We start from the raw sequence: 14,460 nt of genomic DNA, 5'->3' as shown, positions 1-14,460 counted from the left end.
CGGTAAGGAGGGTGGGGGGGGGGAGAGGAGAGCTGGCTTTACCTGAAAAAACTGCCAGCCAGGCTATCTCTTTCTCTGCAAGCCTCAGAACTGAGCCCGGCTGAGACCAAGCTCACCCACCCCACAAGCAGGGGCCTGGCTAAGCTGCAATCCACGCCCCGCTCATTCACCACTGCTTTTGTTTGACTTTGGGAAAGAAAAATTAACCGCTTCACTACCGGCTCTGCTGCCTGAATACGGCGCTGGATGAACTGCCAAACCGTGGAAAGGGAAGTCAGAAAGAATCGTGGAATTTCTGGGGTAGAAAAATCACAGTAGAAGTGAAAGCAACATTTTATTTGAAATAAAAGCACCTGAATTTGTAAAGGTTTTGTTGCAACAATGTATCAACATGTATCGAATGAATGTGTTAAAATGTATCCAATGTATCCAATCCAGCTACATCTCTAACCTAGTCTCAAAATACCAACCTAATCGTTCTCTTAGCTCTTCCCATGACCTCCTGATCTCAAACTCCCTTGTCACCTCATCCCATGCCCGCCTTCAGGACTTCTCCAGAGCCTCCCCCATCCTCTGGAATGCCCTACCCCAATCCGTCCGATTTTCTCCTACTTTATCCACTTTCAGACGATCCCTGAAAACTCATCTCTTCAGAGAAGCCTATCTGGCCCCCCACCTAACAACTGTACATTTATCTTCTCAATCAGCTCACCCCCCCCCCCCCCCAGTTATTACCTCTTGTATCTCTTCCCTCTTAGATTGTAAGCTCTAAGGAGCAGGACCCTCTGATTCCTACTATATTAAAGTGTATTGTATTTGTACCGTCTACCTTCAAGTTGTAAAGCGCTACGTAAACTGTTGGCGCTATATAATGTGAATGTGAGAATGTGTTCAAATGTATCTGAGATGTTCAAATGTATCGAACGTGCTCAAATGTAGCCAATGTGTTCAAATGTATCAAATGGGGGTTATTTACAAAAAGCAAATCCACTTTGCACTACAAGTGCACTTGGAAGTGCAGTCGCTGTAGATCTTAGTGGGAGATGCAAGGAAAAAAAAACAACAGCATTTTAGCTTGCACATGATTGGATGATAAAATCAGCAGAGCTTCCCCTCATTTCAGATCTTCCCATCAGATCTACAGCGACTGCACATCCAAGTGCACTTTCAGCGCAAAGTGGATTTGCCTTTAGTAAATCAACCCCAATGTGTTCAAATGTATTTAAATGTATTGAATGTGTTCCAATGTGTTTGAATGTATGAAATGCACTCAAATGTATCGAATGTGTTCAAACGTATTTAAATGTATCCAATGAGTTCAAATGTATTTAAATTAATCAAATGTGTTCAAATGTATCAAATGTGCTAAAATGTAGCCAATGTGTTCAAATGTATCTAACTTTATCTTGATGGTCAGAATTGGGGAATACAAGGACAGCAGCAAGAGTAGCCGAGTGTCTTATTTTCGGAGAGGAAATGATGAATGTGTGACCTAGATATTTGTCCAGTGACAGGAGCGCAATAATTAATATGTTAATTACATACAAATGCCAACAATTCTAACGAGATTTATGAAAGGGAGTAGATACTGCTGGAAATAGATGCGGTTGCTCAGCTAAAAAAAAGTTCCAGGTCCCATCCACACTTAAAGTGATAGGACACTCTCATATCATATTAGTTTTCTTTTTTTTTTAGGCTTTTTTTCCTCTCTATTTTCCCCTGGTGATCTGGCCAGTAACACACCTCCTGTATTAGAGCGCCCCCACTCTGGAGGAAGGAGCACAGAGGGCACCTTTGGACAGCAGCATTGTCAGTCTGGGGGGAGGGGAGGGTTGCCATCTCATCCCTTTAAACCCGAACACATATGAATTACACGGGTTCTGTGGCTGATTAAGGTGGTAAGTGTACGCACTTGGTGTCTTATCTGCATTAAATTAGCCTCAGAACCTGTGTAATTCATATGTGTTCGGGTTTAAAGGGATGAGGAGGCAACTCTAGGGGAGGGGGGAGATAGATGGACTAGCAGAATTAGATACACTAACAAATTAAAGGGGTCGTGTTCATCCTATGCATTAAGGTGAAAAAACACCTGGCAGTGACCCCCCCCTCCCCCCCGTTTTACTTACCTGAGCCCCAAATTTCTGTCAGCAGAGACGCGCTCTCCCTCTCTGCCCTGGGTTCTCGGCTCTTGATTGGATAGATTGATAGCAGCGCAGCCATTGGCTCCCGCTGCTGTCAATCAAATCCAATGATCCAGGGGGCGGGGCCGAGCCCAGTATTTGTGTCTATGGACGCAAATGCTGGACTCGGGAGCGCGTCTACAAGGTAACCCCCCGGGAGAGCGCTTCTCCTAGGGGGTGATCTCATGCAGGGAGGAGCTGCGAGAGCCGCCGGGGGACCCCAGGATTTGAGGATCGGGGCCACACTGTGCAAAACGAGCTGCACAGTGGAGGGATGATGTGTTTGTTATTTAAAAAAAAAATAAAAAAGAGAGTTTACAATCACTTTAAAGCTGATTATTGTAAGCACCCCTGACCGTGATAAATGGTTTGTCTCATCTGTAACTGCAAGAGAGCTTTTTCTTTTGAAAAATAATTTAAGCTGGTCATACATTTTACAGTTTTCTTGTTCATTATCTATTAAATTTACCTTCCACTATGGAGTGCACGGGCCTGCCTGATTGCATACAAATTGAAATCTAAAGGAAAATTAGAGGAGAAAATGGTATAATGTATCACCAGCCTTACTGTCCAGATCACCAGATGAAAATAGAAGAAAGAAAGCATAAAAAAGAAAACTAACACAGCCATCACATCTTATAGCTGGTAAGATGCAATGAAATAAATGCTTGCTTTTGGGTTTAATATTGCTTTAATCACTTTCAGGCTGGGCTCACACTTGTGTGATCAAAGACATCGCATGTGATTTGCACCGCATTACTACCCTGTTTCCCTGAAAATAAGACCTAGCGTGATTGTCGGTGATGGCTGCAATATAATCCCTACCCACCAAATAAGCCCTAACCTGGTTCCCCGAAAATAAGCCCTACCCTGAAAATAAGACCTACAAGGACTTTAACTAGGGCTTATTTGGGGGGTAGGGCTTATATTGCAGCCATCACCGACAATCATGCTAGGTCTTATTTTCGGGGAAACAGGGTATGCAGATCACATGCAATGTCTGCGCAATGCGAATTCAGCCATGCAAACTGTATGGCTGAAATCGCATCACATTCACACCAAAATGGCGCAGGACCCTTTTTTTGGTCTGCACTGGAATCGGATCGCATGGATGTTCACACCTATGCGATCCAATTCCTGCACCATTTCACACTGCGATCTGTGAACCGATCTGGGGGGTGTCATTAACTTTACATTGACACCCCCCAGCCGTTCGCAGATGTCAGTGTGAACCGGGACTTAGAAACTAAACGAATCACTTGCTGAGTGTGCAGTTCCTGTATCTTCTAATCCTTGCCTATGTTCCAGTGTAAGCTGGTGCCATGATCACTGCCCCAGGTTTTCTGTGCCAGGGCAGCTCCTTTCTTTTGCAGCCTCCTATGGAGCCTCCCTTGTATGCAGGGACTAGTTGTGTCTCTCTACACTGGGGCTCACAGGTTCACATTAGTGCATTTTGGGAACATACACAAAATCGCCTGCTTTCCCACAGAGATGTGCTGCCCTTTTGGCAGACACATGATTGGTGCCAATATTCCTTATTGGGATCCCTGCGCACCTGCAAACATTTTAACCACAGTGGTGTAGTGGGTAGCACTCTCGCCTAGCAGTAAGAAGGGTCGCTGGTTCGAATCCCGACCACGACACTACCTGCCTGGAGTTTGCATGTTCTCCCTGTGTCTGCGTGGGTTTCCTCCGGGTACTCCGGTTTCCTCCCACACTCCAAAGACATGCTGGGAGGTTAATTGGATTCTGTCTAAATTGTCCCTAGTATGTATGAATGTGAGTTAGGGACCTTCGATTGTAAGCTCCTTGAGGGTAGGGACTGATGTGAATGTACAATGTATATGTAAAGCGCTGCGTAAATTGACGGCGCTATATAAGTACCTGAAATAAATAAATAAATAACCAAAACGCTTGGCGCCACAGCACCTTGCGTTTCAGTGCAGCACAATTTCAGAGCCAGGGGCTTTTTTTTGAGAATTTCTCACATGTACTGCAGCCCACTGAAAATAGTTTTTTTTACCTTCTGCTATAAAACATATCCAATAATAAAGAAGAAAAAAAAATCTTCATACATGTAGGCCAAAATGTGTTCTGCTACATGTCTTTGATAAAAAAAAATCCCAATAAGTGTACAGTACCGGTAATTGGTTTGTTATAGCGTCTACAACAGTGGCGGCCCGTAATGCAGGGTGCACAGGCACCGACCCCCTAGCCATGCCTCCGGCCCCCTAATCTGCATGCGGGGCACCGGACGCATGGATTCCAATTGAGGTTTTTTTTCTGGAGAACATGATTAGAGCCTGAGGCTGGGGCTCGGGGAGCAGAGCACTGCAGTTGTGTGACAATAGCGAATTAATATTCGCTATTGTCTTCCTGATTCTCCTCCCAGCCAATCGGGTTAGCGGGTCCTGAGACCCGTTTTCTGATTGGCCAAAGTAGAAGCGATCCTATTGGCCTAGGAGGAGGAGGGAGGAGATGCACAGCAGAAGCTGCCGTGATGCCGAGGAGGACGCAGGGGAAGCTGCCGCCCAGAGGGTGGCTGTGGGTTCACTGTTTGATGCCCCCTCCAAAAAGCATACCACCCACTGCCACTGGTCTACAAACTACTGTATATATACTAGAATTTTTTTATTTTTATTTTTTGTATATACTACTAATGGCAGTGATTAGCGACTTATAATGGGACTGTGAGTGCGGCGGAAAATCTGACACTAACCGACACTGAGTGGGAACTGACTAACTGCCACTGACATCACATCAATGCTAATACTATACACTGTCACTGTTCTAATGACACTGGCTGGGAAGGGGTTAGCATCTCGGGTAATCAAGGGGTAAAATGTGTGTCTAACTTTGTGCTATTTTGTGTAATGTGTGCTGATTGTTTACTAAAGATCTCTTTGTTTCCTATCCCTGCTTTGTCACTGATCAGCATATTCTGAAGGCGGAATACAATGCCCCCCACCCATTATCTATCCATCTGGTTTGCATGGCCAACTAAAGCCTTAGTGTACACACAGCCTACTTTGACCACCAGCCGCAAGGAAAGTGCAAAACGCAGCAAAATCGCACAGCGATTTTCACGTGTTTTGCGGCTGGCAGCGAAGCTCCCCTAACCGCAGCGGCTCCTAAACTCTGGTAAAAGTCTATGTGTATATGGACTCATAGGCTTTTATGGCGTTGAGTTTAGGAGATTTGGCAAAACAATGCCATAAGCTCCTTAACTCAAATTTAGGAGTTGTAGGGTACATAAAGCCTAAGACTGTTAGTACTACAGAACACCTCCCCTCCATAGCACAGAGGGAAAGTATACTGTAGTTTACAGAGGTAGCTGGGTACAATGAGTGCAGCACAGACAGAAAGTTAAAGCGGGATTCCGGCCAGCGGAATTTTTTTTTTAAAGTCAACAGCTACAAACACTGTAGCTGCTGACTTTAAATAAGTAGACTTACCTATCCTGGGTGCCCGCGATGTCGGGCACCCGAGACCGACCCGTTCCTCGGCTCTCGGGTCCCGGCACCGCCATTGTGGCTTCACTGCCAGTTTCCTGCGGCGCGGCGCTCTGTGGATGGCCCCGTGGTTTCCTGGGAACACACACAGTTCCCAGAAGGCAACGGGGCCGCTCACCGAGGAGCAAGACACGCCGCGGAATAGGAAGAGGCAGATTACGAAGACTGCCTAACAACAAGGGTTTAGATAAGTTTACATTTTTTTTTTTCCAAATGTTTTTTTTTTTATTTTTTTTAGGCTTTTTCATGCAATTTTTTTTTTTTTTTTAGGGTGGCCCTCCACTTTAATAGCTCACTGGATTTCTGGCAGGATCAACGGGTATATTTTGCACTTATCAAACAGATCTAACAAAACTCTTTCCATGGTATATTTACCCGACCAAAAAAAGAGCAAATAACAAAAGTTCATGAAATATAGTTGAGGTTGGGCTCCACGTTCTGCTTTCCATCCACTCCCTGATCTCTCCAGGACAATGTCCACTCACCTACTGCAGATAATCTACATCATGTAGAAAGAGAGATTAGCAGGGACATGACACAATGGGACTGCGGATACCCCCCCCCCCAACCACCACCACTATTTACTGACTAATGGAACATTTCTCCAGCCAGGATTGATTGCCTGACAGAGCAGACAAAAGCAGATCATTCCCACTCACATCTCCGCAGGGTTCAAACGTGTCCCAGCCAAACAAGAGCAGGCACCAGCCCTGGGCCAGACTGGCGAGGAGGGCGGCATTCCAACTTTTCAAAGAGCACACAAAGGGCCGCGCAGGCCCCAGTACAGGCGCAGCTCTGCGATAAGAAAGTTTGGAGTGGATTTACTTTTCTTCTCCCCCCCCCCCCCCCCTGGCTCCACCAAAACCGATCCCAGCTAGGCCTGATTGTACAGGAACCTGTCAGGATGGGACCCAGGGAGGTGGTGATAGTGAAGGGGCATTTCATCTCAAGAGGTCAAATTTACTGCCGGATACCAGAGAAGAAAATTGTAAAATAGACGGGTAGATGGGCCTTTAACAGGGAGATCACCCGAAAAACAGAACTTAAAGGGTATGTCAGGGCAAAAAATAAACATGTTTAGTATATATTTGCAATACACACATTCCCCCATGTTGTGTCCCGATAAACACCAAGTACAGAAAAAAATAACTATCATTGGGCCATAAATATAGCCTGCTCCTATGACAACACAGTGTATTCTCAGCTCTGAATTCCTTACCACATGTTGTCAGCCCTTCCTAATTCATTACTGATGCATTACAAAGAACACTTACCTCTCCATTCTATATCTCCATATCTCCTGTCTCCATATCCTCTCATCTCCATATCCTCGCCCCATCTCCATAATTCCTTCTCCTCATCCCTATAGTCCAGTGATGGTGAACCTTGGCACCCCAGATGTTTTGGAACTACATTTCCCATGATGCTCATGCACTCTGCAGTGTAGTTGAGCATCATGGGAAATGTAGTTCTAAAACATCTGGGGTGCCAAGGTTCGCCATCACTGATATAACCTCTCCTCATCTCCACAACCTCTTGTTCTTCTCTCTATATACTCTCATCTGTATAACTCCTTATGTCCATAGTTTCTCCACATCCCCATAAACCCCTTCTTGTCTCCATATCATCTCTATAAGCTTTACTTAACTTCATTACCCCTTCACCTCATCTCCATATCTGCACTTCATCTCCATATCCTTTTTTTTAATCTCCATACCTGCTCAACTTCATAACTTCTTCCCATTATCTCGGCCTTTTGGCTAAGATCAAGTGTAGTACCTGTTCTTATCAGTTTCCAGGAGGTGGCGCTTGCTTCCGTCCCTGATCTACGGCGAAGTGGAGATGGGATGGCGGTTGCTATGCAAAACCTGCTGGAGTAAAGGTGACCTGGAGCGGTTCATAGCCGAAAGGGAAGCCTTCTGATGGGGATGGAGAACCACTGGGTCCGGATGAAGGGTTGGGTCCCTGGCATTCTGGCCTAGATTGGGGCAGCTCTAGCTCCGGACAGTTTTTCGGGAGAGAACACTGGCTCCCCTTTCTCCCACCGGGGGAGCGGCTAGTATTTCCCAAATATAATTAGGTAGGAGGGACGGAAGGACGGTGAGGCCTGATGGTAAAGGGCTCTCACCAAGCTTCCAGAACTTCATGCCTTCCTGCCTGGGGTGGGGACTGCTGTGGTCTGGGTCGGGGGTCAGGGTTGCACGAAAAGCCAGTGGTGAATGTGCCCCTGAAGTGGCAGTTCAGGGGTGCCGTACAGTCACTGTGTTTCGGCACTTGATTTATGGCACCATGGTCACTTCACCACAACACACGTTTTTCACACCTGCCTCTTGGGCCGAGCCTTTCTCTTTTCTCCCCACTCTCTTTTTATTTATTCCCGTGTTTGTCACTTTTTTGTTTGATGTGTATACACGTTTGTCACTGTGTGAAGAGTAGGGTGTGGGTCCTCAGGCCTACTCTGAAAGTCTTGGGAAGGGGTGGACATAGGACTTCTGGCTTGGTTTGCCCTCTCTCTTGGGGGTCTCCCTTCGGGGGGAGCCCCACCTAGTACTTGGGTGGGTCTGTTTCGGCAGACCTTCCAGAGAACGGGGGTCCGCCTGGTTTTGGCCAGATGGACCCATTGTAAAGTACCTCAGTCCCTGTCTGGAGCCTAACGCCCCAGGGGATCAGGGTAGGGCCCTAGTGGAGGACGCTGTACACCCGTTGCACGTTTTTGTGTTTCACTCTTTATGTGTGGGCACTTTTTTTTGGCTCCAGGTGGAAGTTTTTGGGTGTGTTTTGCACGCCACTGGCTTTTCAAAAAAAAACAAAAACTTCTTCCTATTATCTCCATAGCTTCTCTGCTTCTCCATAACCCCTTCTTGTCTCCATATCCTCTCCCCATCTCCAAATCCCCCCTCCTCATTTTTATATCCTCTCTTCCTCTCCATAACCCCTTTATGTACAAGGGCAGAGAGAGCAAAGAAGGTTATCAGCTCACTTGGTTGACAAATTGTAACTGTAGTTGCAACTTACACCAAAATGGAACAAATATGAGACGTTCAATGGTAGGGTTGGCATAAACTTTAAAGTGGATCCTTCACTAATTTTACAAGTCTTCATGAATAAATTCCTGACATGTCACAATATACAACAACCATATATTTTTTTCAGAAAAGCTCCACTTTCTATCATTAAGCCTAGGTTCACATTGGAGCGATTTCTCATGTGATTTGAGCGATCAAATCGTATGACAAAGTAGCAGCCTATTGGAGGCAATGACACTGTTCCAATCGGTGCGCACGAATTAGCAAAAGTAATGCGCTACTTTTGCCGATTTCAGGTGCAACTTCAATAGACATCTGTTCATGAAGCCCCATAGATGTCTATCAATTAGCCCCTTGAAATCGCGATACTTCAAGTGAAGTGGGCGCAATTTCAAAGTAGCATCAATGTGAACCAGGGCTAAAAAGCAGTCCTTGAGTTCCAGTCAGTGACTTTGCCCAGCCTTATAGGATATCGTCAGTCTGCTGCAGGTGGGAGGAAGCACTTCCTCAGTCTCCCCTGCCCCGGTGATCAGACAGCAACATTGTAACTTAGTAACAAGGTGAGAGGCAGCAGCAGGGGCTGATCTGCATCAGAAGCAGTTCAGAACCCATCTAAGTCCTGGTTCACACCGGTGCAGCTTTAAAATCACGCTACTTCAGCACGATTTCAAAGCCGCACATCAGTGCAATTTGCACTGCCGATTTCATTGCGGCTTGCGACCTCATTTAACAGAAGTCTATGCAAGTCGGTAAAAAGTATCGCTGCGACAAGAGTTGCAGCGATATGAACTATTGCCAGTGTTCCGTCAGATTAGGTGACCCGTCAAATCTTGTAACGGAAGTGACGTTCCGTCGTGGCCATCTTGGTACACCCCGCACTCAGCCGCAGTAAGCCTACAGTCTGAAGTCGCCAAAGTGGACATCTTGTTACACCCACCGGAGTCTGGCATTTCACACTTATTTTTAACACTAAACTGAGCTTTCATATTGTGAAATACAGAATTTAGAAGTCAACTTTTTAAAGTTGAATTTTAAAAGCAGCGGTCTTCTGTCAGATTAGCAAACCTGTGAGATCAGCAGGTTTGCCGCTGCTTTTAAAATTCAACATCAAAACAGTGTCACGGACTTCTAAATACCGTATTTCACTATATAAGCTCAGCTTAATGGTAAAAAATAAGTGTGAAATGCCAGACTCGGGTGGGTGTAAAAAGATGTCCGCTTGGCGACTTCAGAATGTAGGCTAATGCCCCGTACACACAATATGATTTTCCGACAACAAAACCGTGGATTTTTTTCTGAAGGTTGTTGGCTCAAACTTGTCTTGCATTCACACGGTCACATAAATCTTGTTGGAAATTCTGAACCTCAAGAACGTGGTGACATACAACACGAACGACGAGCCGAGAAAAAGGAAGTTCAATAACCAGTGCGGCTCCTTCTGCTTGATTCTGAGCATGCGTGGACTTTTGTGCGTCGGACTTGTGCACACACGATCGGACTTTCCGACAACACAATTGGTTGTCGGAAGATTTGAGAACCTGCTCTCAAACATTTGTTGGGGGAAATTCCAACAACAAATGTTCTATGGAGCGTACACACGGTCGGACTTTCTGACAACAAGCTCACATCCAACATTTGTTGTCGGAAAATCCTATCGTGTGTACAGGGCATTAGAGTGGCCGAACGCGGGGTGTACCAAGATGGCCGCGACGGAGCGTCACTTCCGTAACGAAATCTGACGGGTCGCCTAATCTGAAGGAACTCCGGCAATGAGGTGCAACTTGTCATGTGATTTGGAACTGTCAACCGGTGTGAACGGGGCTAGAAGATTATTTATATTACTACTGTGGAAAGTACTCGACACTCTCTTCATGTCAGCCTCGTATAATCCCTGACACAGCAAGGCTCAGACTGGGAGAGGGTGGGGCAATACTGTAAGACAATCAAGATTTATTACATTGCAAGGTGCTTTCAATGTAGGTCCAGGGAGACTGCTGACAGGATGAGAGAGCGGTGATCCTATCACTGTCCAGTCACAGCCTGGGGGCAGGTTCCAGACCCGTCTGTATTTCCCATCTGTAATGTAGTCTACCAGCAGTGCAGGGCCGATATGTGCCATCAGGGGTCTCCGGATCCCAAAGATGGCTGAGCAGAATTACATATCTCTGGGCAGGTAAGTTATGTCGTTCAGCTGTAGTGGTTTGCATAGAAAGCAGGTCTGACCACTGGTACATCGACATCTGGCAGGTGCGGACATTTCTTGCACACCCAGCACTGTGATATATACCATGTTCAATGTCTATAGGATGGCGGATCTTCCTAAACGCAGAGTCGCTCTGTTCCCTAACGGTGGTTCCTGACCCCGGCTAAGATGTCACAATACAAGAGGATATACCCCGGGGGACACAAGCACAGGTGTCCCCACACATACCTGTACACTGTTACAGCGCAGCGCCTGGAGAATATGAATCAGGTATCACCTGCTGCTTCGGGGGACAGAGGAATGTAAACTACACAAACTGAGAATTTTCCCACAATAAAGGAACGCTCTGTGAGCGCACACTGCGAGCTTTGAATTATAGTGCTCATTGCTGGTGCTTTGTAGTCATATCTGTCCTGGAGCTGAGGAAATGCTGGTTCACACGGGCATTGGGTATCGGAGCACACGGGATTTTGTTTCTTTTTTTTTTTTACCCTCATTGACTCCTCTATTGCAGGCGTTAGGAATTTTCAATGGGCTTTTGGTAGGTAAAGGTTTATCAAATGGCTGCTCAAAGGCGTGCGCTCAGGGTGTGCCGGGTGTGCCTGGGCACACCCTAATCTGAGGGTTGGCAACCCATCAATTGTGACCTACCTGTCGATTGGGGGCAGGTTGATGGGTAGAGCAGCAACCTTCCTGTCAACCCCCTGGTACCAATCAGTCACTCTTTTCATTTACAACTGAATCATAGTCAACTGTGCTTACTATGCTTCAGTTTGTGAATCAACAGGTTGCTGCCCAGCACAGAGCACTTCCCATTCATTCACCAGTGCAGCTGAGGCTGCAGAGAAAGGGACTGGGAATCTCTCTCCTTAGTTCCTTTCTCTGTCTCAAAAATGAGACATCAGGGGTTTGTTTAGACCCCTGATATTTTACTAAAGCCCCCCAAAGGGGTTTCTAACAAACCTGTAAAAAAAAAAAAGAATAAAGAAAAATAAAATTGTAAAAATATTGTCTGTCTGTGTTTAAATACAGTGCCTTGAAAAAGTATTCATACCCCTTGAAATTTTCCACATTTTGTCCTGTTACAACCAAAAACGTAAATGTATTTTATTGGGATTTTATGTGATAGACCAACACAAAGTGGCACATAATTGTGAAGAGGAAGGAAAATGGTAAACGGTTTTCAAAATTTGCTACAAATAAATATGTGAAAATTGTGGGGGGGGGGGCATTTGTATTCAGCCCCCCCTGAGTCAATACTTTGTAGAACCTCCTTTCTCTGCAATTACAGCTGCAAGTCTTTTTGGGGATGTCTCTACCAGCTTTGCACATCTAGAGAGGGACATTTTTGCCCATTCTTCTTTGTAAAATATCTCAAGCTCTGTCAGATTGGATGGAGAGCGTCTGTGAACAGCAATTTTCAAGTCTTGCCACAGATTCTCAATGGGATTTAGGTCTGGACTGTGACTGGGCCATTCTAACACATGAATATGCTTTGATCTAAACCATTCCATTGTAGCTCTGGCTGTATGTTTCGGGTCGTTGTCCTGCTGGAAGGTGAACCTCCCCCCCAGTCTCAAGTCTTTTGCAGACTCTAACAGGTTTTCTTCTAAGATTGTCCTGTATTTGGCTCCATCCATCTTCTCATCAACTCTGACCAGCTTCCCTGTCCCTGCTGAAGAAAAGCATCCCCACAACATGATGCTGCCCCCACCATGTTTCACGGTGGGGATGGTGTGTTCAGGGTGATGTGCAGTGTTAGTTTTCCCCACACATAGCGTTTTGCTTGAAGGCCAAAAAAGTCCAATTTTGGTCTCCTCTGACCAAAGCACCTTCTTCCACATGTTTGCTGTGTCCTCCACATGGCTTCTCACAAACTGCAAACTGGACTTCTTATGACTTTCTTTCACCAATGTCTTTCTTCTTGTCACTCTTCCATAAAGGGCAGATTTGTGGAGAACACGACTAATAGTTGTCCTGTGGACAGATTCTCCCACCTGAGCTGTGGATCTCTGCAGCTCCTCCAGAGTTACCATGGACCTCTTGGCTCTTCTCTGATGAATGCTCTCCTTGCTTGGCCGGTCAGTTTAGGTGGACGGCCATGTCTTGGTAGGTTTGCAGTTGTGCCATACTCTCCTTTTTTCCGATGATGGATTGAACAGAGCTCCGTGAGATGTTCAAAGCTTTTGATATCTTTTTATAACCTAACCCTGCTTTATACTTCTCCACAACTTTATCCCTGACCTGTCTGATGTGTTCCTTGGCCTTCATAATGTTGTTCGTTCACTAAGGTTCTCTAACAAACCTCTGAGGGCTTCACAGAACAGTTGTATTTATGCTGAGATTAAATTACACACAGGTGGACTCTATTTACTAATTAGATGACTTCTGAAGGCAATTGGTTACACTAGATTTTAGTTAGGGGTATCAGAGTAAAGGGGCTGAATACAAATGCCCCCCCCCCCACCCACACACTTCTCACATATTTATTTGTAAAACAATTTTAAAACCATTTATCATTGTTCTTCCACTTGACAATTGTGTGCCACTATATATGTACATACATAACACACACATGTGTTTGAGCTTTGGGGTGCACACCTATGTCATCCACAGCACAGAGCAATCTATGGGAAAGTTCTGTATTTCTTCCTGCAGTACACAGGCTTCAGCTTCCATAAAAGCCGTGTGTACAGCCAGCGTTCACAAAGCATTTTTTAAAGCTTTCAGAAAGCTTTAAGCAGCTTTAATGAATCCGTTAGGGCAATCTTCCACTCATACATCCCAGGGGTCTTCAGGACAGGAGGAGTTCTCAGCTAAGCTCACTCTCCTGCATGCATGCTTGAGCCACAGCTCCCAAATGTCCCTGATTTTGAGGGATTGTCCCTGATTTGGAGCACAAAGTCCCTCTGTCCCTTTTTCCTCCTCATTTGTCCCTCATTTTGCTCTGATCTATATAGTTGTATAAAAATGCACTTTTTATCTTTCAAAAAGTGTTTCCCAGTGCTAAACCTTTCATCCAATTTCTAAATTGCTGCATTTTTCAATTTTAAAAGCCAATATAAAGGAATATTAGTGGTAAAAAAAAAGCACTTGTGGATTTAATTAACCTTTTTTTTTTGGTTATTTCCCCTTTAAGGAGGCATGGCAGGGGGGCGTGTCCTATGCCTACATATGTTTGCTAGTAGGTGTCCCTCATTCCCATCTCAAAAATGTTGGGAGGTATGCTTGAGCTGAGGGCAGATGGATTCCAGGAAGTAAATGCTACATGAATCATCTTGCCCTTACTCAAGATGGCCACGACCAGAAATGCTGGGGGGGTGTTTTTCAAAAGTGATCTCTCAGCAAAAAAAAAAAAAAAAGCAGAGAGATGTGGATGGATGGGAAAGTTTGCTTTGAATATTAAAAATAAATGAAATCGTGTTTTTGGTTTGTGGTGCTCAGATGAAGTGAAGATCCGTTTTAAGAAGAGTTTTAATACACTTGTGATGTCCTCTGAAGTGCAATCTGCGGTGGAACTCTCTTCAGAGGACGTCTGG

At 45.4% G+C, this 14,460-nt stretch overlaps 1 protein-coding gene and 1 pseudogene across 1 annotated transcript in view; one reads left to right on the top strand and one right to left on the bottom strand.

Moving 5' to 3' along the window:
- The window catches only part of PTPRF (protein tyrosine phosphatase receptor type F), a gene marked incomplete in the record, with an annotated part of 622,098 nt that overhangs the window by 406,795 nt on the left and 200,843 nt on the right, over positions 1-14,460 (bottom strand).
- On the top strand, positions 7,436-7,565 carry LOC141103992 (U2 spliceosomal RNA; annotated as a pseudogene).

The sequence above is a fragment of the Aquarana catesbeiana genome, linkage group LG07 (genome assembly GCF_042186555.1).
Source record: "Aquarana catesbeiana isolate 2022-GZ linkage group LG07, ASM4218655v1, whole genome shotgun sequence".
NCBI lineage: Eukaryota > Metazoa > Chordata > Amphibia > Anura > Ranidae > Aquarana > Aquarana catesbeiana.
This window is presented reverse-complemented; position numbering and strand designations above follow the sequence as displayed.